The sequence below is a fragment of the Chiloscyllium plagiosum genome, unplaced genomic scaffold (genome assembly GCF_037043375.1).
Source record: "Chiloscyllium plagiosum isolate Xiang-an unplaced genomic scaffold, Cpla_swu_hap1 HiC_scaffold_10, whole genome shotgun sequence".
Lineage (NCBI taxonomy): Eukaryota > Metazoa > Chordata > Chondrichthyes > Orectolobiformes > Hemiscylliidae > Chiloscyllium > Chiloscyllium plagiosum.
The window spans coordinates 61,755,524-61,779,013 of NW_028270148.1; the positions used below are offsets into that span (position 1 = coordinate 61,755,524).

General features: G+C 41.7%; 1 protein-coding gene across 1 annotated transcript in view; it reads left to right on the forward strand.

Annotated features, from left to right (window-relative positions):
* The window catches only part of LOC148148967 (uncharacterized), a 166,692-nt gene that overhangs the window by 28,052 nt on the left and 115,150 nt on the right, over positions 1-23,490 (forward strand). The window contains exons 3-4 of the mRNA XM_087991390.1: positions 4,790-4,944; positions 19,995-20,054. The gene's annotated coding sequence lies outside the window, so the exon portion shown is untranslated. The remainder of the gene's footprint in view (positions 1-4,789; positions 4,945-19,994; positions 20,055-23,490) is intronic.

Sequence of the window (23,490 nt, forward strand, 5' to 3'; positions counted from 1 at the left end):
ACATCTTTGTACTGTGGGAGGAAATTGGAGCACCCAGAGGAAACCAACGCAGACACAGGGAGAATGTGCAAACTTCATACAGAAAGTTGCCTAAGGCGGGAATTGAACCCTGGTCTCTGGCGCTGTGAGGCAGCCGTGCTAACCACTGAGCCACCGTGTTCATCGACTGTGACTTTCACAGCATAGTAGTGCTTCAAGCTCACTAGTACACATGGACTAAGGTTGAAATTTTACTTTTAGTCCCTGTCCCTGTGTTTTCTTGAAAGTGAAAACAAACGCATCTCTTGCCCAGACTGTTGTTTTTTCTCCCATCAAATTCATAGTCTGAGATACTCCGACAGTGACTAAATGAATAGATGTGGGTAGGGCATTTGAGATAATTTATATAGATTTCAGAAAGGCCTTCAATAAAGTCCCAAATGGAAACTGATAAAGAAAAAAAAGCTCATGGGTAACCTGGATCCAAAATTAGCTAAGGTGGCAGGAGACGGTGGTGGTCGTTTGTGTAACTGGAGGCTAGTGTCCATTGTAATTTCACAGGGATCAATGCTGAATCCCTTATTGTTTGTGATATTCATAAATGATATGGATGAGAATGTGGGTGGGGTTAATAAATTGTGGTTGACACAAAAATTGACCAGGTGGTTGACAACAAGGAGGGAAGTCTTTAGTTACAGGAAGATATATACACCAATTAGTGGTAGATGGAATTTAACCCTGAACTTTAGTTAGGTCTCAGCTGGAGTACTGTGTGCAGTTCTGGTCACTACACTGTAGGAAAGATGTGTTTGCATTGGAAGGAATGCAGAGGAGATTCACCAGGATGTTGCCTGGGATGGAGCATTTCAGTTATGAAAAGAGCTGGAAAAGCTCTGGATAAGGGTTGTTTTCTTCCAAGCAAGGGAAGTTGAGGGGTGATCTGATTGATGTGTATCAGATTATGAGAGACGTGAACATTGTCAATAGAAAGCAGCTTTTCCCTTTAGTCAAAGAGTCAAGAACAAGGTGGCACTTTCACTTTGAAAGTGAATGGCACAAGCTTTAGAGGGAATTTGAGGAAAATGTTTTGATCAGGAGGCTGGTGGGCATCTAGAATCCGCGACCTGGTAGGATAGTTGAGGCGGGTAACCTAATAACCTTTAAAAAGTAGTTGGATGAAAATTTCAAGTCTCAAAACATTCAAGGCATGGGATAATGGAACAAGTGTAGGTAATAGTGTATTTTTGGGGTACAGACTTGATGGGCCAAAGAGCCTCTTCTCTTCTGTATGATTGTATGATTCACAGGAGATTATAGGCTGTTTGAAACTTTCTTGACACAGATATGATAAAGATTTGTGTAAAGATTTGTAGCTTGAGTGCCGGTTGTTGTGGTTATGGGCATGTTCGTTGAGCTGGGAAGTTGGCTTGCCGACATTTCATCCCCTGTCTCGGTGACACCTTTAGTGCTTTGGAGTCTCCTGTGAAATGCTGCTGTACTGCGTCTTCTGAAATTTATTTGGTTCCGTTTCTGCTTCTTTCAGTTGCGATTCCAATTGTTCGTTGTAGTGGTTGGTATATTGGGTCTAGGTGAATGTGCTTGTTGATGGAGTCCGTGGTTGAGTGCCATGCTTTGAGAAATTCTCTCGCTGTCCTATATTTTGCTTGTCCTATGATCATTGTGTGTCCCAGTTGAATTTGTAGTCCTTGACATCTGTGTATATAGCTACTAGGGACAGCTTGTTATGGCGTTTAGTGGCTAGTTGGTGTTCGTGGATGCAGATTGCAAGTTGTCTGCCTGTTTGCTCTATATAGTGTTTCATGGGTGGAACAGTCTGGTTGTTAGGTCCGAATCGTTTTTGTATGTAACCAACCACAAGGATTCATGACAGCCAATAAACCAACTGCCATGCTCAGACAGCAACTCACCAGGAAAAAAGACCCTGTATCCATCATGTACAAGATAAACGTAATTTACAGGATTCCATGCAAAGACTGCACTAAACACTATATTGAGCAAACAGGGAGACAACTAGCAATCCGCATCCACAAACACCAACTAGCCACTAACGCCACGACCAGCTGTCCCTAATAACTATACACACAGATGACAAGGACCACAAATTCGATTGGGATAACAATCATAGGACAAGCTAAACAGGGGACAGCCAGTGAATTTCTTGAAGCATGACATTCAGCCACAGTCCCCAACAACAAGCACATTGACCTAGACCCAATATGAACAATAACTACAATGAACAACTGGAAGTAGCAGAAACGGAACCAATTAAATTCCAGAAGTACAGCAGCACTTACAGGAGGCTTCAAAGCATTGAAGATGTCACCTAGATAAGGGACAAAATGTCTGCAAATCATCTTCCCAGTTCGGCGAACATACCTACAACCACAACAGATATGATACTCCCGTATGCCTTTCCAACTTGTGCCATCTTCTCCTCTGTCTTATAGTGTATCGGTCTACAATATGTCAGCAATTCATTTGAATCCTAAACTTAAAGGTGGGGTTGGATTTTCATTTCTGGCAGCCAATAGCTTGAGCTGAGAAATTTTCCTTGGTACAAAGGGCCTCTTTTACATCAAATTTACATCTGGGGAGGCGGAGGCAGGACTAGCCAACCCAGAAAAAAGTGTGGCAAAGCAGATTGGTAGGACACTTTAGTTCTCTGGATTTTGTCCTAGTTGCTTTAGAAGCAGTTAGGCCTTAATGTTATTGCAATGGTACCTCATGCCCGTCACCCAATCACAAATTCTATCATTGCCGTATGCTCCCTCCATGCTATCTCATAGCCCCATGCCCCTTCCATGCCACCTCATACAATCATGCTACCTCCAGGCTAACTCAAATTCCCTTCGTGCCCTTTCCATACTCCATGTTTAGCTATTCATCCATTATCCACTTTGGGCAGACCTCTAGTATCAGGATGAACAACATTACTCATAACAACTTAATAAAGTTCTATCAACCTGCTATAAAAAGAAACTTCAGTTACGTTCAGTATTTAAATCAAAGATAGCTAATCCTTTAATAGTATTTTTGAACTGCCAATCAAAAACTGAACACAGAATTCTATGCTGTATATGTTTTTGGTCTTTGAAACGCAAACAACTATTCATAATGACCTCAGTTGAAATAATAGTCCTTGTGAAATGTCAATTAAGAACTCCATTGAAACTGCAGGAACAAATTGTAATGGCTGCTGGTCAATTAAAACAGTGCAAAAAATTGAGTTTTCTTAACTTTAACTGACAGCTTTAGCCTGATTCTTTCATATTTAAAGAGTGGGAATTTTTTATTTAAAACCTTCACATCGTAACATTTAAATAAGTCTTATCAATCATTTGGTTCTACACTATAAATACATAACCCTGATCCTTAAGATTGTGGTCTATTTGAACTCAGCACTAATTTCGAATGGCCCTATAAGTTGAAGCATCTAGTCTATGTAATTCATATCCCTCCCCGCCCCTGTCAAAACATAGGGATGTGACTTCTGGATCTATCTCCTATCTTCCATTTCAAAGGTTTCTGAATTTGGCCCAACCCCACAAAAATCTAGTCCACTGTGTTTCTAAAAACTGAACTCGTTGTTATAGGTATTTAATGTATTGACTCAGAAATGCTGTCTCCTGAGATACATTAATAAACATAATCTGCTGTTCAATCTTGACTGAGTATCACCACACATGTGCGGACATGTGTGTGCTGCATACACGTATCAGATTTACATTTCGAGACAAGTGGCTGTCTATTGCAATATCATATGGGAAGTCTTGACTGTTGTTTCATTGCATGTACATGTTAGGATCAACAGACCATCATCTTGGATCAGTGGAAATTTAATCAGATAAATTTTAATTCTGTGTTCATTATAATGTCCGTTAGAATTTTCATGACACAGTTAGGGTGCTATAATCATAAATGCAGTGTGAAAATCCAAATTAAACAAGTATACTAGTGATAATGCTTAATTAACACTGAATTACAGATCATTTGTGATGATAATTTTCCTGAAAACACAAGTTCAACTTTAACTAGTAAATCTAATTAGAGAAAGGGGGAATACACCGAGATATCTATTTAATTTTATCTTTCTGAACTGGATCTAATGCAGCGTCCAGCATACAACAGTGTTTAATTGGCTGTCACAAAATCAATGGATTTCCAGTATTGAAATAGTATGAATCCTTAACCCTCCTTTCCACATTTTTTTCAACTACCTAGAGTGATAGTCATTGTTGTCCATTCTGCACTTTAATAAAATAGAAGGTGAGCAGAGATTTAAAACTGTTCAGTCTGTATGCCTCACAGGAGGCAGATTTTGCCATACTTTGCTGCTGCATTCAGAGCCTTTACTGCCTGGTACTGATGTAAATGAGGACGAAATCTTTACAAACAAGAAAACAAAAAGGCTATTTACTAGATCTTTGTTAATAATTTCTTGTGTACAGCGTCAACAAAGAATTATTTGATTCCATGAATATACAAATATAGGCAAGTGCAGAAATATGTTTAATTTACCTTGTTGTATTTCCAACGTTCAAGTCACTTTTTAGCCATAATTAAAAACTGAATAAAATCAATGTTATGCTTCCAAAAGGGTCAAACTCATTCTCCAGCATTTTATGAAGTAATAAATCAAAACAGGAGCATTCATGATCACACACAATGTTTCCTGTAATGCTTTTTCTGTAGTTTATAACATTTGCAATGTTACTTTTAAGAAATAAACATTTATATATTGTTGGAAAGGAAGACATGTTGCCAAAGGTTTTTACTTTATTTTCATCAGGACAAATACAAGAATGCCAAACTCCAAAAAAATCATATAGCAAGAGAAAATGGTGCTGATTGGTTTGCAAGTTGACTGTGATTGGCCTCTTCATGAAAACACCTAGGACATGAGGAACTACACACTTCCCAAGCTCCCAGATAATTTAAAAACAGGTGAAAGACTTAAATATACTCTTTTTCTTTGCAAAGAACATGCCTCTGCTATGTACATTGCACATCATATTTGCTTGAGCAAGCATAAATGAGCCACATTTTGAAATTGATTGATTATCTTAAATTGATTGTTAGTATAGCTGGCAGGTATTGTTCAGTAAGTGCTAGTCAATAGCAGAAGAACATCTAATAGTAAATATTTTTATTTGGGTTTTGCAAGTGTAGGCAAAAGTGTACCAACAACCAAAAGAACATACTGTTTGATTTGATCAGCCAATCACTGAGACATGCTGGCTATGTACCTGGCATTGCACAGGCGCTAGATAATCATGTGATTTATTAACTAACCTTATATAGCATCCTAAATATGTAACTCCTTAAAATTCGCTATTCTTTTCTCTTTCTTCAGTTGTCTTACCAAACCACATGGTAGTGAAGTCCATCACAGGTAGAGCAAGGAGGCAGGTCTTGAATCCACCACTGCAGAAATGGAGATAAAACTTTGTCCTAATACCATTAATCTGATTACTCCAGCTATACAGACAACTGTCCATTCCTCCAAGAAGTCCAAGTTATTGTGGCAACATACACTTTCACATAAATGTTGTCATTTTGAACTATGAATAATGATGGTTGAGGCCCAAATGTTCTTTCCATCATATGGCTGGCCAAGAATCTCTGCCATCACTATGTGTTGGAAGGATTTATAAGTTAAAAATCAACATGTTTGGCCATGTTATGAATGCATCTTCCTTGGTTATCAAGTCCTGAACTGGGCATGAATGTAGAGCTTCTGAGACAAGGTTGGCACAAGTCCATCTTAGATTATTTAAGTATTCAGAAAGAACAGATCTCTTAGCAACATAATCCTTCAAGACTAATGGTTTGTCATTGCATTAAACCTATTAATTAATCATTAACAGGCAAGAATGCCATGAAGTGAGGACAAAGTTTGATCTCTATTCCTGCTGGGCTGGATCCAAGACCTGCCTTCTTGCCCTACCTGTGATGGACATCACAACCTTGTTTTGCAGTGCCAGTGCAGTCTGATCTAGGTTACTGAAGACTCCTACGAACTATGTATATAGGCACCTGACAAGTGCAGTTGGGTGCGCTCTCCCTTTTGCTGCCTACACTTATTTCATCCCTTCACAGAGGTCTCCCCTATTGTATTCTGCAGTAGCTAGGTTTGCCGTTTTCATGGCCTACATGTCCTCTCTTCCCACATCTTGAGGATTGGGAAAGGCAGAATGGATCACAGGACTCAGACACATTAACATCAATTTTGCCTCCTTGACATCATTGAGCCCATGGATAACCTTTTGTTGATAGGTGCTGCCGATAAACGTTTGGGGGTTGGTTGTGGATTCAAATTCAGACATCCTCTTTTTGCTATCTCCAGCAATTGCACAATTGTAAATGAAATTTATAAGTAATTGGATTATTGTTCTGGCTTTCCTGATGGGTTGTGGTCAGTATGTTCATCGGGGCAGAGTAATGAATGATGATTTTATTGTCACTTGTATTTAACAGTGTGAAAAACAAGAAAATAAAGTGAAAAACTTTCCACTGTTGTCATGACCAAGCACCATTTTGAATAGTTTTAAGAATAAGGAAAAAAAAATAGGAAAATACAGCTTAAAGTGAGCCAGTCAGCCTGATGCAGCTTATCGTCAATGATACCTGCACCACCATCTCTCCTCCACTGCCTCACTGCCACCTACACTGGACCTAACCAATGTTGAAGTCGCAACTTTTCATGCACCATTTTACGCTGCTGGGCCGATTTCTCCTCCGCATTGCCTCATTGCTGCCTGCACCAAACCCACCAACATTGGAGTCACATCTCTTGCCACTGGACTCACCTTGTCGATGTTGCTGTGATGCCCTTCTGCCACTGCTTCGCTGAAGCTGCTGATCCTCAGGGGCCATCTTTCACTGCTAGGCCTACCGTGCAGCATTGCCTCTGATGTAGCAGGATAAATTCTTTGGCTTACCAAAGGGTCTACTCCTTCCAGAAAGGTACAGTTCCCCCATTTTCATCACTCCCACACATATACAGGCTTGTTCTTTCATTTCCTCCTAATCTATCCTATAATTGCTATTTCCATCTGAACCTATTACCAACTTTCCCGCTCAATGAACATACTGACAACAACTACATATCCGTCCCTTCTGCATGGCAAGTGGGACTTTAATTTTTCAATCTCATGCTGGCATTTCGAATAGTCTGCAGTGAGGGCTTTGTTTTCTTTACCTGTGTGGTGCAGAACTCTGAGAAAGACCTGTTGGTTCTTTCATTTCTTGGTCAGCTCATCCACAGCTGTTTGGACTACATTCTGACCATTGACAGCGTGCTGTTCCTCCTGTATGGTCTATCACACTGGATCTGAAACTGTCGCCTAGTTCCTCCTCTCATGCTCTACTGCTTTGACTCTTACTTTCTCCAGTTCCTGATTCACTTCCTGCAGTTCCTTACATGGTTCACTTTCTCCCATTTTTTATCTCACCGCTGCACCATGCAACCTTGCTGAGTTTTAAAGCATATTTCCTTTCAGCTTTTTGATGCCGTTTCCCAACTTTTCTGTCCCACAAGTGCCAGACGAGATTTTTGCTCATTGCAATGCTTGACCCATCTGGGCCACTTCTTATTTCGTAATTTTCTTAATACCTCCTCTGCCATTTCTCCTATTGTTTCCTTCTAATTTACTGCTTCCTCACTCTCTCTCTCTGATGGGTCCCTGATTCTATATTAGCTGCTTTTTCACTTCTCTGCAACTCTAAGTCCCAACCCTTTTCATGTTTCTTACCTCATGAGTTCTCTATCCTACCCTTGCTTCTTTGTATCTTCGTGGGTCCTCCAACCCTATATTCAGTTTGCCTGCCTGATTGCACCCAAAAATTCCTAGACCATCCAAGCTCTGAACTCTGATTGTTTGTCCTCCTCACTTTACAAGCAGTTGGTTTCTGGCTGACTCACTGGTTAGAAACTTTCACCCTTTATCACCCACTTGAATCCTGGCTATCATGTGGGGCAGCTGCCTCTTAACTCAGGTTTAGGTTGGATGTCCAAGAGTATAAGATTGATGGGTTCAACTTTAGTAGTTGCGTCAGCAGTGGTATTGTGGGCCTGGTCTGGTATTCCCAGAATGCTTGGTAGCCCTGGAGCGGACTGTGATACCGGTCGTGTTAAAATTGTACAAGACTTTGGTTCAGCCGCATTTAGAATACTATGTGCAGTTCTGGTCACCACATTACCAAAAGGATGTGGACATTTTGGACAGGGTGCAGAGAAGGTTTACGAGGATATTGCCTGGTATGGAAGGTGCGAGTTATGAAGTGAGGTTGAGTAGTTCAGGATTGTTTTCAATAGAAAAAAGGAGATTGGTGGGGGGACCTGATTGAGGTCGACAAAATCATGAAGAGTGTAGACAGGGTAGATAGAGATAAGCTTTTTCCCAGGGTGAGAAGGATTCAATAACGAGAGGTCACGCGTTCAAGGTAAGAGGTGAGAAGTTTAAAGGGATACACGCGGCAAGTACTTCACACAGAGGGTGGTAGGTGCCTGAAACACTGCCAACAGAGGTAGAAGAGGCAGGCATGGTAGATTCATTTAAAATGCATCTGGACAGATGCATGAGTAGGTGGGGAGCAGAGGGATACAGCTGCTTAGGATGGCGGCACGGTGGCTCAGTGGTTAGCACTGCTGCCTCACAGCACCCAGGTCCCAGGTTCGAGTCCAGCCTCGGGTGACTGTCTGTGTGGAGTTTGCACATTCTCCCTGTGTCTGCGTGGGTTTCCTCCGGGCGCTCCGGTTTCCTCCCACAGTCCAAAGATGTGCAGGTTAGGTGAATTGGCCATGCTAAATTGCTCATATTGTTAGGTGCATTAGTCAGGGGTAAATGTAGGGGAATGGGTCTGGGTGGGTTGCTCTTCGGAGGGTCGGTGTGGACTTGTTGGGCCGAAGGGCCTGTTTCCACACTGTAGGGAATCTAATCTAATCTAATTGAGCGATAGGTTTAGACAGTAGGTTTGGATCGGCTCAGGCTTGGAGGGCTGTTCCTGGGCTGTAAATTTTTTTTTGTTCTTTGTACAGGGGCGTTGGTGTGCCTGGAGCCTGTTGTGAAAGCCTTTCACCTCCTTTTTCGACCAGACCACAAGAAAGGAGGGAGAACTCTGTTTTTAGTTGTATTCTAGTTATATTTTAACATCTTCTGTAACTCAAAATGGCACCAGTGCAAGGCGGCATACTACACTTTTCACTGTATTTATTTGTTAAATACAAGTGACAATACAACACTCAATACAATTCAGAGGTCGTATAAACAATTCTAATCAAAACCCACCCAGGGATGCCAGTGTTGTCTCTGCTTTGGACATGTCAACATGTTTATGTGTTATAAACATTTTACCAAGCACTCTTGATGATAAGGAGGACAAAGGGACACAGAATTCAACTTGTGGTTCAACTCAGTTTTATGAATAAAATATACCTTATTAAAAACACCGTGTGAGCATTTTCCAAATTCCCACAATATTTGTTCTCTATCTGTCTTTATCTGTCTGAGAAAGGATATTACTTGCAATGATCCATGTGTTTGAGCTTGGCCATTGAAATTGCCTTCCTCTCCAACATAGCGCTGGGTCTCTTCCATGAAGGTGGGTCTCCAGGTCAGGGCAGATCTTCTCCAGAGTCTTCTTGGTTGCTGGAAAGTCTTTCCCCAATGAATGTTGTTGGTACTCAATCAGCCTGCACATTGCAAAACCCAAAACAAAATGTTTATTGTTAGATGTTCTTTTGCTATTGACTAAAATTTACTGAATATTCCTGAGTGTTCTGTGGTCTTTGGTGCATGGGTTATGAGCTGGGTTCAAAGCATCCCATGGGATCGCGCTGATACCCTTGGCTGTTGCCAGACCAGGGAGGTGTAAAATGCACGTTCTTAAGCATTTGCTGCAAGTCAAGATGCCAGAAAGTCTGATTGATACTTCTCCAATACACAACCCTAGGCCGATTGTAACTGGTTACCCCTGAATCTTTGATCTTGCTCTCCATTGTTCTCTGAAAATGATAGTTGCTGACTACTGCTGAATTTAGTTAAGCAAATCTTTTGTCAGACTTGATTTCTCTGGCTGTGAGTCAATTTATAATATCCAATTTTGGACCTGAGACCATATTCAGCTCAACAATTCTAGAAGGAATTGATATGGGAATGTTTGTTAAGCCGATTTATCTTTTGTATAATGTGACTCGATTACTTCTCCCTTAGGAATGACAATAGTCCAATTATTTATACAACCATTGTTTACGGTGATGCAGTTGTCAGAAATAGCAAAAACATCCCTGTATTTGAGCCCACATGTGGCCTCTATATGTTGTTTAAAAGCACCCACCAACAAAGGGTTCTCCATGGGCTTGACAATGTCGAGGAGGTAAAATTAATGTTAATGTGCCTGAGTCCCGCATTCCATTCTGCCTTAACCAATCCTCAGAATGTGGGAGGGAGGGACCTGCAGGCCATGAAAGCAGCGATCCTAGTCACTGTAGGATACAATAGGGAAGACTGTTTGGAAGGATGAAATAAATGTAGGCAGCCAGAGAGAGAGAGAGGACCCAAATTCATTTGCCAGGTGTCAATGGACACTGTTCACAGGAATCTTCAGTAATCTAGATCAGACGGCACTGACACCATAAAACAGGACAAACTGGCCACTGAGGCATCAAGGAAAGCCTGCGAAAATTTTGATCCCGTAGACCACACACAGAACAATGGATGACCAGGAGGATGGTCCAGGCTCGGGAGAAAGAGATCCTTGAATCAGAGCCCTGTCAAATAAGGCAAGGGGGAAATTCACCGAGTAAAAGCCCCAAACCCCAGTCCCACGTAAAGGAACATAGGGGGTGACCAAAACAAGGGGCGTTATTATTGGAGCTACCTACATCTATATGCTCATCACGAAGTGAGAAATAGGTTTCAGCAGCAGGGAGACTGAGGCAGCAGCAGTCACTGCAAGGGTTATGCTACAATTGTGGGTGCAGAGGCAACTTCACCAGGCCTGCAGGGTACCCAGGCAGTCAGCGCCACCATAAGAGCCAGGCTCAAGACCCCAGTCAATGCTGCAGGAAGGACTGGATACACAAGCAGCCAGTTAATTTGGTCGGGGAGATCACACAGACAAACGTAGAGAAAGAAGTCCTACTGTCTAACTCTATACCCCCAGCTGAATACTCTCCCCAAAGCATGGTGGAGCTGCATCTGTTCAGTGCCAGATGGGACAGTGTGGAACAGCCCCTGCTTGATGGCAAGGTGGAAGGCCAGTCTGTTGTATTCTCGTGAGACAAGGGGAGTCAAGAGCGAGACTTAACTTATCCCGACATTTTGATAAGACATGTGCACCAGTAAGAACATTTCTTCTTAGTGGATTCGCAAGACGGTTTTAGGAGAGTGCGAAGATAGAACCACAGAAGTTAAACTGGGAGACATAGTCTACCATCATCCAGCAGTGTTGGTTAATCTCCATACGGATGCTGAGGCGATTTTAGATTCAGAACTTAATTTTTGACCCAGCCAATTGCATTTGGCAAATGCCTGAGGTTAATGCAGCCCCAGCAGAGATTATAAGAGACTCATACACACAGAGAATGTGTACCCTGGGGCGATAAGACTGAGGATGACTGAGGATGACTGAGGATGACCATACAGTTTCCCCAAGCAGGCAGAGGGGAAAGTGAGCATTCAGAGCTTGTTAGTATGAAGTATCCTATGCTCACCAATGTGGCTGGTTAAGAATCTGGATGGCTGTTGTGGTTCACCATCAAATACAGGAACTGAATAAAAATACCTCAATCATGCACTAACATGGGCGATTAGCCCTGAAAACATGATGATGCAGGCCCAGTGGGAAAAGTATTTCACCATACTGGAGATCTGTAAGGGGTTTTGGTCTATTCCCCTATACCGACACTGCCAATATGAATTCACCTTCACATTTCAGGATCAGCATTACACGTGGACCTGCTTGACCCAGGGTTTTCACAATTCTCCATCAATATTTTATTGGAGGCTGACTAAGGGCTAGAGAGGTTTTCCTGACCAGACTGTTTGGTACAATCTCCTCCTTCAGATAGAGACAAGGACTGAACATTTGACACTTACAGGAACTGTTAACCTTGAGTTCTCATGAAGAGAATTAACACTAAGAAGGTTCCAGGTCTCATGCTTGGGAATTGTGATAACTCAAAGGGAAACATGATATAGTGCATCGCGGACATAATTCATTTGCCCCTCCCAGGGAAGTGTGCTTGCTGTGTTCCTTTCTGGATCTCGTGGGATACTGTCAGAACCACATTGATGGTTTCACCACTAAAACTGCTCCACTCTCTGACCTCCTCAAAAGCAATTCACCATGGGAATGGACTGAACAGCACACAGGCCATAGTGCAAGATCCCACACTGTAGGTACCCGACCCAGAACTTGCTCTCACCTTGAAAGTTGCAGCAACAGATGCCATACTGGCATTTGTACTTCTCTAAGGATGACACAATAAACTCAGATCAGTAGCCTATACCTCTCAAACACTTTCACCAGTAGAGCAAGGCTTCTGTACATGTGAGAAGCAATTGTTAGCCATGTTCTGAACAAAGCAACCTTTTGCCAATATTGTCGGCCTGAATCCCCCAACCATTCTGACAAATCCTGCTCCCAATCAATTTTTGCTGGATGGCAGGATTAAAGATGGTACGGTCATCCCAAATCACATTGAGTGCTGGACCTTAATGTTGCAGGGTCCCAACATTGCAGACAAACATACCACAGTGCCCACCTTCCTAGCCAGGAATTTGAGCTACAGAGGAGAATCCCATGGGTTTCAGGTAGTGATAACAAATTTCCCTAAGGGACTATTTGTGCCACAACAAAACGGAACAAGATCCAAGACACATGGGAAGCAGTTAGAGAGATCCCTCTAGATTACATCAGTAGATGGATCCTCTACAGTGGAGGATGGACACTGAAAGACAAGATGTCGTATATACTGTATATATGGAGAACCACTGGGGCAAACCCCTGATAGAGTTGCACTGAAGCTCTCCAATTAAATGTGCACTCAGGAGGCCAAGTAGTAGCTGTAGCCAATGTGATCAGCCACCCTGAAGCATTTTCCCCGCCCAGCATGTACGTCTGCAACAGTTTAACTGACACTTCCTGCCACTGTGGGAAGCTAGAGGATTCATCTTGGCAGGCAGGAAACCACTGCTCTATACATCCATGCTCAAATTTTTCTCCAAACTGCCCAAGATCATGAATATGACATCACTAATGTTAGAGCCTAGCATTGAACTTCCCCAGTTAGGAACATAAAAACTGACAAATTGACTGAGAAGGGTGCCCACAAAGAAGAAACATGACACCATCACTGTGAACCAAATCAAGGTTGATGATCTGGTACAGTCTCAGAACAGCAACATGAGTTAAAGCAAATGCAGGAGGAAACAATATCTATCCCATAGAGCGGGTTAAGTAGTAAGGACAGACATTTCTCAAAGATGGAAGGTATGTGGTACTGGCCCAGGACTGAAATCTAATTATTTATCAATGCCACAATATCCAGGGTCATCAAAGGACAGAAACCACATCTAACAAAATTAAGCAATTTCTTGGTGGCTAGAAATGAGAAAAGACATAAAACGTTATGTCAAGAATTGTGTCACCTGTACCCAGAATAATCCAGATAAATGTGTCAACACAGAAAAGTTAAGGTGTGCTAGGCCAGTAGCATAACCATAAACTGATCTTCAAATATACAATGTCTGCCCCATACCACTCTGTAAAGGGGAATATAAGCATGTCCTGGTCATTGTAGACATTTAAAGGAAATGCAGAGACGATTCCCAATCAAGTGAAAACCACTAAAGTTGCAGTGGATTTCTTACTTCAGCATGTTTTCACTACATGAATTCTTCATTGCAATATAAGTTTAGACCAGGAATTCCAATTCACAGCCCAGAAAATGGCTGTAGGAAGCCTAGCAACTTTCCAGAACATTGCCCCAAGTTGCAAATCTGTAAGTGAATCTGAACAATGTCAATAAAGTGTCTCAGAATGTCTTAAAAAGCTCACTGAACCCAATGATGATCTTGATCCTGAATTCCAATATAATTCAAGATCACGCACTGCAAAGTATCACATTGTAATATCTAAGAATTGAAACATGATCAAAGCTGAACTTGATTCACTTGTAAATGATCACAAGTCTTTTTGGTTTTTGGAAATAAAAACCATAAGAAGCAGCATTATTGCTTTAAGTTTCAGAATGATTTGACATACAAGTATTATAAATCAATGAGAATACACTGCTATCTAAATGTAGAAGACAGACATATTCAGATAATACACTGAAAGTGACTTAGATGGCCTGTATTCAAATCCCATCTGCTCCAGAGTTACCTCATAACATCTCTGAATGGATTGACCTCAAATAGCCAATTCTGTGGTTAATACAGAGTTCTGCCTTTAACAGTCAGTGCACAGTTTTCTGAGCACTGCAGAACTCACCAAGATCAACAAAGCAAAATCACAGCACGGTGTCATTGTTTAATAATGAAACATCCAAGCTTTTAAATGGGGACTGCATTGCTGCGGTTTATGAAAAGATTGTGCTCACAGCAGTTTTTCTGAGTGCTTAATTTCAGTGCTTCACAGATGTGTTCCAACTTACTGGAAGCCATTTCATTCACTTGGACTTGACACTTTATTGCTTCCTTGCTGTCAGATTTCACTGCATCATGAGAGCAATCATTGCAGCAGCCACACTAATAGCTGAAACATTAATAGCAGCAGGCGCAGCAACAGAAGCTGCTTTTACCATAGTCATATGCTGCTCCACAGGACAAAGTGAATGGTCACAGGGTTCCAACTGGAAGGAACAGGTTAACCCAGCGACTGTAAGAAAACAATGACATAGTTCAAAGTTAGGAAGATGTATGTCTTGGTGGGATGTAGGCACATGGTGGTGATCCCATGTATCTGCTGTTCTTGTCCTTCCAGGTAGTACAGGTCACAGGTTTGGAAGATGCAGTCTAAGGAGCTTTGGTGCATTGTAGTGGTCCATCTTGTAGATGGTACACACTGCTGCTAATGTGTGTCAATAATGGATTAAGTAGGTTGCTTTTCTCTGAAGGGTGAGTACCTGAGTATTGTCAGAACTGCACGGCATGAGTCTCTCAAAACAAGGATGATATCTGCGTGGCTTCCTGATTTATGTGTCCTCAGATTCCTGAGCCACACAACCCTAGAGTCATAAGTCTGTGGTCAAAGAGGAATAGGATTCTCAAGCCAGTGTTCTGTTCGATCTCTTTCTGTTTTATTGCTTCTTGAGAGTGGAGGTTATGTAGTCTACGTCTGACTGTGTTGTGGCTTATTGTTAAGGGCCCACAACATGGCCTTGTTTGGAATAAATTCTTCATGCACATGATTTCAAAGAGATATTCAGAGTGTTCTTAAAAATATTTTCTCTGTGATCTTGAGATTGGGTGCCATCCTTGAGTTGTGAGAAGGGGATCTGTTTTGGAAGCTGATATTTGGCCTGTGAGCAAAGTAACTAGACAATGAAGGTAATTTAAAGAAATCATGTTTGCAATGCTGGAAGAACTGGCTTTGGTGAGGATTCTTCTATGTTTGCCTGAAGATTGCTGGGAATGCTTCAGCCTTATCTTTTGCATTTATATGTTGGGCTCTTCTATCATTGAGGATGGGAATACTTGTGGAACCTCCTCCAATGAGTTGCTGAATCAAAACTGGATGTGGCAGGATTGCAGAGCTTAGACCTAATCTATTAATTGTGGGATCACTTAGATTAGATTCCCTACAGTGTGGAAATAGGCCATTTGGCCCAACAAGTTCATACCTACCCTCCGAAGAGTAACCCACCCAGACCCATTTCCCTCTGACTAATGCACCTAACACTATGGGCAATTTAGCATGGCCAATTCACCTGAGGAAACCGGAGCACCTGGAAGAAACCCAAGCAGACACAGGGAGAACGTGCAAACTCCACATAGACAGTTGCCTGAGGCTGGAATTGAACCCGGGTCCCTGGCACTGTGAGGTTGCAGTGCTAACCACTGAGCCACGGTGCTTCCCCCCCCCATCCCCCAATCACCATGCCCCCGGTCACTGTGCCGCTCTGTCTTTAGCTGTTTATGCTGTTTAGCATGCAAGTAGTCCTGTTTGGTAGCTTCACCAGGTTGACCCCTCATTTTCAGTTATGCCTGGTGGTGCTCCAGGCATGCACTCCTGCATTCTGAACTGAACCAGGGTTGATACTTTGGCTCGATGATAATGGTTGAATGGGAGATATGCCAGACTCTGAGGTTGCAGATTGTGCTGGAGTGCAATTCTGCTGCTGTTGATGGCCCACAGCGCCTCATGGATGTCCAGTCTTGAGTTGCTAGATCAGTTTAAAGTCTATCTCATGTAGCACGGTCATAGTGCCACAAAACACAATGAAGGTTATGCTCACTCAATGTGAAGGTGGAACTTCATCTCTATAAGGACTGTACAGTAGTCTGAATGGTGTCCAAGCCTTGCATATGTGAATATGGACTCCTCCGTTATCCATGGAGTCATGAATGCTTGCAGTTATGGATATCTATGTTAACCAAGTTCACACACAGCTATTCCTGGAATTACAGCTCCTATGGAGATCTTCAAGGGCAATGGAAGTACTTATGTGTGTGTTGGAGTTTGCCAATGACCAGAAACTATAAGCAGACATTTCCTGATAAGTGCATGTGGTTGTCTTGTTATAGGAGGTTAACCATATATCAGGCAGTTGGAGGAACAAAATGTGTACAATCAAAATTATTTATTAGGTTATTACAGTTTTGATTTGCATTTTGGTATTGCAGACATAAATAATTGTAATTTCAAAGTTACAAGTTATTTTTCACTTACATTTCAGTTTAAACCACTAATTATGGAAATGCCTATCTCAAAATGTTAAACTGAGATTGAATGTGCTGACCCGTGCCTAGCACACCTGTGAATCTCAGAACTATACTCCCATTTCCTACCCCATCAAGGGACTACATACCCCACCATCTCAGGAATATGGTTGCCAACTCTGTATTGAGATGATATCCCCTCCCTGCCATCTCAAGAATGTATCCTTTCCTTGTGTGTCTCAGGGATTACACCTGAATACCTCCCCCAACTCTGCGTGTTTCTAATCACACCCTAAACACCATCTTCTTTAGCCCACTTCTGTCAGGACTAGACACTCCCTCTGCTACATACCACCCCATCCCCTCCCCTATCATTCCACTTTCATCTCGTGACTACACAATTCTTCCCCCCCCCAATTCTTCCCTCTTCTTCACTGCACAGACCCTCCTCTACACACTCTCATCTCAGTGTATTCACCTACCCCGTCCCTGTCACAGGAGTACATAAACTGTCCCCACTCCCATATCCCCCTACACACAGACACGCCCACACGCATGTAGGCACATGTGCACACACAAGTGCTGGAAGGGAAATTAAGAAAATCGGGTGAGGAGGAGCTTTGAGAGGGGCAGGAGAGCGGGGTAAAAAAGGGAGTGTGAAAAGAGGGGGTGAGGCTGAGGAGACAAGAGAAGGTGGGAAGGAGAGGAGTGCTGAGGACAAACAGATTGGTTGGAAGAAGATTGGAGGAGAAAGATTGGAGGAGAGGGGGAGTGGAGGAGCTTGGAGAAGGGATGGACCAAAGGGGTTAAATAGGAAAGGGCTAGAATATAGTTGGGAGGAGGGGAGAAGAGAAAAGGAATAGAGGTAAGTAGGAGGTGAGAGAGGTGGGTAGGAATATGGGATGGGGATGAGTAAAGAGGGAAATGTCGAAGAGAGAGTAGAAGGTGATGGTGGGACAGGTAGGCAGAGGTAACAAGTGAGGTTCAGTTAGAGAGAGATGAGGGAGGAGGAGTTTGGGGAAGGGGAGAAGTTGGGGAAGAGAGTAGAGGGGGAAAGGTGAGAATGGAGTGGGATTGGGTGGAGGGGACCTACAGGGGAGCTAAAGGGCGATCAGGAGAAGAGGAACAGGTCAGGGCGGGGAAATGGCCCACAAAGAAGAGAGGACTATGCCACTATATAACCTAATAACAATTTCTATAGGACATTGTGCTAGTTAGTGCTAATTCTGATAACAAATGTAACTAATATCAACAACACTCTAATGATCACGGGACTTGAGAAAATGCCTGAAACTGTGTGCTGTTTATCTAAGGTGTTTCTTCTTTGTCATTTACAGGCTGTAGGATTGCATTGGTGCTTTTCTTTCTAGCTTCATTTCTTGTCAGATGATTCCAAGCATTGAGTATAGGTGTTGAGAGGTCATGTTGCAGCTGTACAGGACATTGATTATGCCACTTTTGGAATATTGTGTGCAATTCTGATCTCCCTCCTATAGGAAGGATGTTGTGAAACTTGAAAGAGTTCAGAAAAAAATTACAATGATGTTGCCAGGGTTGGAGGATTTGAGCTATAGAGAGATGCCGAATAGACTGGGCTGTTTTCCCTGGAGCATCAAAGGCTGAGAGGTGACCTTATAGAGGTTTATAAAATCATGAGGGGCATGGCTAGGGTAAATAGACAAGGTCTTTTCCCTGTGGTGGAGGAGTCCAGAACTAGAGGGCATAGGCTTTGGGTGAAAGGGGAAAGATTGAAAAGGGACCTAAGAGGCAACTTTTTCATGCAGAGGGTGGTGCGTTTATGGAATGAGCTGCCAGAGGAAGTGATGCAGGCTGATACAACTACAACATTTAAAACGCACCTGAGTGGGTATATGATTAGGAAGGGTTTAGAAGGATGTGGACCAAGTGCTGGCAAATGGGACTAGATTAGGTTGGGATATCTGGTCAGCATGGACAAGTTGGACTGAAGGGTCTGTTTCTGAGCTGTACATTTCTATGACTCTATGACTCTTAAGTTATTTCAGTGGAACAGCTTTGACCATATTAAAGGCATATAAATGTTTGCAGTTTATGTGGTTTGAGCATTATGATTTCATTTCAGGGTCACTGATTTCAATAAACCTTTTTTAGCTGTCAAGTGATGAGTGAATGAATGTTTTAGAATGCAGCCCATCACAAATAAGCACAATATAATGCTGTTGAGCACAGAATGTTGTCAAAAATTTATGGTCAGGTTTCCTATAGGACATTAGTGAATCAGATGCATTTTTACAACAATTGACGATAGCTGTTATGGTCACTTTCACTGAGCCTGACATTGTATTACAGACAATTTTTTGAGTTACTGTTTTTCCCTTGTTCATTCCTGCAGTATCATATAATAGATCACTCTGATGCCATATTTGTATTGGTAGGACAAAAGCGAAATACTGCAGATAAGAGAGAACTGGAATATAAACAGAAAGCACTGGAAATATTCATAAGTCAGGTAGCATTTGTACAGCTTCTAAAGCCTGTCTGTCGTTTGGTAAAATGTTGAGTCATGATGTCTTTAATTCTCAATTTCTCTTTTGACCTTGTCAGACTCCCATGAGACTGTCTAACAAGTGACCTGATCAGACAATAGCTATAAAACAATAAAGCTTTGCTGTTACAGTTAAGATATAATCTGAACTCCTTCCACTGTTATCAATTCCTGCTATTCTTTGCCTATTGTTAATTTAAGGAACTTAATATTTGAAAAAAAATCTTTCCTTAGTGTGGATAACAATTGCTTATGAATGTATGATTCATATAGCTGCAAATGAACAAATGTTAAGCTATATTTACCTTACTGCAAAACATTACCCTGGTAACAGAGCTGTTGATTAGTAGCTGTTGATTGTTATTAAACTGTATGCCTCACTACTTAGGATTATTAAACACTGAGAAGCTGAATCACTGTTTTGATTTATTTGCTATATTTGCCACCCCCACATTTCTATTTATGTTTCTCATGTTTTGGTTGTACAATGGATTGGGAAGGGGAGATGCAAGCCTGGCAATGAAGGAGGTCTGCTATCAAATAGCCCTAAATTGAAGTCGCAAAATTTTCTTCCCCATTAGGTATTATACTGTCATTCATCCTCCAACACCTGACTACATTATGTCGTGGCAGAGACGCAGGTGAGGGAAATCAGCTAATTTTTCTGATTTTGTTTTATTCATTCACAAGAGGAGGGCGTTGCTGGCTAGGTTAGCATTTATTGTCTGTTCCTAATTGTGCAGAAGGCAGTTAAGAGTTAACCACATTGCTGTGGGGCTGGAGTCACATGTAAGCCAGACTAGGTAAGTTTCCTTCCCTAAAAGACAGTAGTGATACAGATGGGTTTTTCCAACAATTAATAATGGATTCATTGTCATTATTAGGACTCTTAATTCCAGATTTTTTTTATTGACTTCAAAGTTCACCACCTGCCATGGCAGGATTCGAACTCAGATCCCCAGACATTATTTGGGTTTCTGGGTTAACAGTGCAGCAATAAAACCACTAGACCATCACCTCCCCAACAGCAACAGGATTGTTACATTAGTATTAGGATTGTGCTAGGATGGTGGGACTCAGAAATTATGGAAGGATGAGTAACATTTCTTGGGAGAGAAGGAGACACCCTAATTTTGGGAACCTCCTTTTGTGCACTCATACCCCAAGAAGATCTCCTGAAATCTCATTCGGTTTTATGTATATATTTTCTCAAAACATATTCTTCGTTGCATTTGGCTTTTTAAGTAGTTTCAAAGAAATTCCTAAACTATAAGAAATGCTTATTACCTAAGACAGTGAGGTACACAAAGGTCTATACCATCACAAATGCTAGCAGTCACTTGAAATGAAGCAGTTCACTGTAGCATGACAGGATTTACCCTCATTGGTGTACTCCTACTGTCAAGGGGTTAACAACTTGCAGCTATAACTGAGTCCAACCCAGGAATATGGGCAGAATCATGTGTGAAGTCAGCAAACCCATGAGACAAAGACCACCGGACCCACTTCCAGACTGCCTAGTCTAAAATAAGACATGTTGCTGTAATTTGGATGGTATCCAAGAGGAAAACAATTTAATGCAAGTTCATTGGTTCCCTCGATTGCACTCCCAAGGTAAGATTCTTGTTGTTTCTACAGTAGTCTATTGACCTACCTGTGCTCCTATATTATATTCCTTTTTGTAAGTCACTGTCTTAGGTAATAAGCATTTCTTATTGTTTAGGAATTTCTTTGAAACCACTTAAAAAGCCAAATGCAACCAAGAATATGTTTTGAGAAAACATATACATGTAATTGAATGAGATTTCAGGAGATCTTCTTGTAGTAGGAGTGCAAAAAATTAGGTTGCCAAAGTTAGGTTGTCTCCTCTCCTGAGAAATGCTATGTGTCTTTCCATAATTTCTGAGTCCCACCATCCTAGCACAGTCCTAGTACCCCTGCTACCTGTATCTCCTATAGGTAAATATTTGTGGATATCTACCTATCCACAAATTGGATAGAAAGATACCTGGATCAGATCTATGCCACCACCCACCATGGCCTTGTAAAATTACCCTTTGTGATGATGGTAGACATCTGACTTGCTGGACTATAACCCTTGAATATTGAAAACTTTCAACTGTTTAAAAACAATAATCCAATCTTTAGATAAGTTCTTAAATTTTATTTTTGAATTGTGTAACAAATCATAACACTTTTAACAATAAAATCTTCAATTCCACAATTATTACCTTATCCATTTTTTGCATATATAGTTTCCATTATCTCCTATTGCATGTATGTTACAACATCACACAAATAACTATTACAGGTATTGTCCTATACAGACATATTAGCTTTTATTTAATATCTATCCTATTATCCATGAAATAATTAAACAGTATTGGCGTCCTTCCTCCGAAGCTTAGAAGCTTAGCTCCGAAGATAGAAAATATAAATAGCTTTCTTTTGTATTTCAGTATTAATTGCATAACATAAAAAAAAGCAAGAAAGCAGAAACATTTTACTGATTGCTAGGGAGGTGATAAATCAATGATGTACAATATCAAGTGAGAAACCAGAAGAACCTTCAGAGCTTTTGTCCATGCCATTTTATTGCAACTACCTAATGATAAAGTGTTTCTATGTTTGTCATTGAATGGACAGCAGTGGATATGGTACAGATATGAATGAAACAATTTCAATTCAGTTCAAAGATCGAGTTTTAGAGAATTCACAGCTTTAATAAGGAAACACTTTGTTCTCTTCTGTCTCTCATATTTCAGCTGCACTTGATTCCTACCATCGGAGAGCAGTTTGAAGTAGATGCATGACAAATTATAAGCCAATGATGCAATTCAGACCCAGCATTGTTTTGATTGAGGCCTGTTGATGATTGATGTCACACAAAGTTGACTGAAATAACTCCACAGATACCAGTATTCTATCACCAAGTCACCCTTTCTTTACACATGAACAGTCCTGGTCTTTAGTATTTCTCTTCAGAGTCAGCTATCAGAGCGGCAATATCTCTGACAATCCTGTTTATATCTGTCAGCTAGGACTCCCTGATTGGACCAGATTAACAGCCCCGATCAGGGAACTCTTAATCAGGCTGACCTTATTACACTATACGTCCCTCCCCCTCAGAGACCGATAACATAGACTGGCCCTTTTACTTGGAGAGCCCCCTGCTGTGTTTTAGCATCAGGCCAAATCCTTCTAACTTATCGTCTGCTATGTTTGGCATGTAATGCATCAGAGCTTGCCTCTTGCACCAGGAGCACCTCAGTAGAATTTCATTCCCCTCTTCTGGCAGCAAAGGTGACAAGGTAGCTATATCTGTCATTTCTATCTTCGATTCTGAGGACTCATGGACGCTTGACAGAGAGGGTGAACCCATGGGTTCTGGCAGCCTTTCTGATTGTCTTGAGGGGCAGCTTTCATTTGGTCTGCGTGCTTGTTCAGGATCGTCATACCTAACCAAATTTTATACGCCTTTGGTCCTGACCTCACATCAACCATGCCTCTTAACCATGTGGTGCCATGTCCATGATTCTTACACCAAACTTCGCCCCCTGTATCAATCCATCTCTCTCACTTGACAGAGGCTTGAGTCTGGCATTGGTATTCCTGATGGTGTTTCACCCTCTCCCCCCCCCACCAGATCTGGGAAGTTCAAATTTAACCTGGTTCAGAGTCTTTTCTCCGTTAGTAACACTGCCGATGCTATCCCTGTAGTTGCATATGGGGTAGTCCTATAATCAAATAAGAACTATGATAGCTTGGTATTTAGCAAGGCTGTAGGCTGTTTCTTCAAGCCTGCCTTTGTAGTTTAAACTGCTCTTTCTGCCAGTCCATTGGATGATGGATAGTATGGCACTGTCCTTATATGTCAAATCCCATTTGAGTTTAGGAAATACCCAAATTCCCTGCTGGTAAACAATGGCCCGTTATCTGTGACTAATACCTCCTGGACTCTGTGATAAGATGTGTGCGGTTTTTCTATCATTGTCCCCGTGTTTGAAAAATGGACCCTATACACATTCAGCCACCTGAGTGGCATCTACAATGATTAAGAACATTGAACCTGTGAAA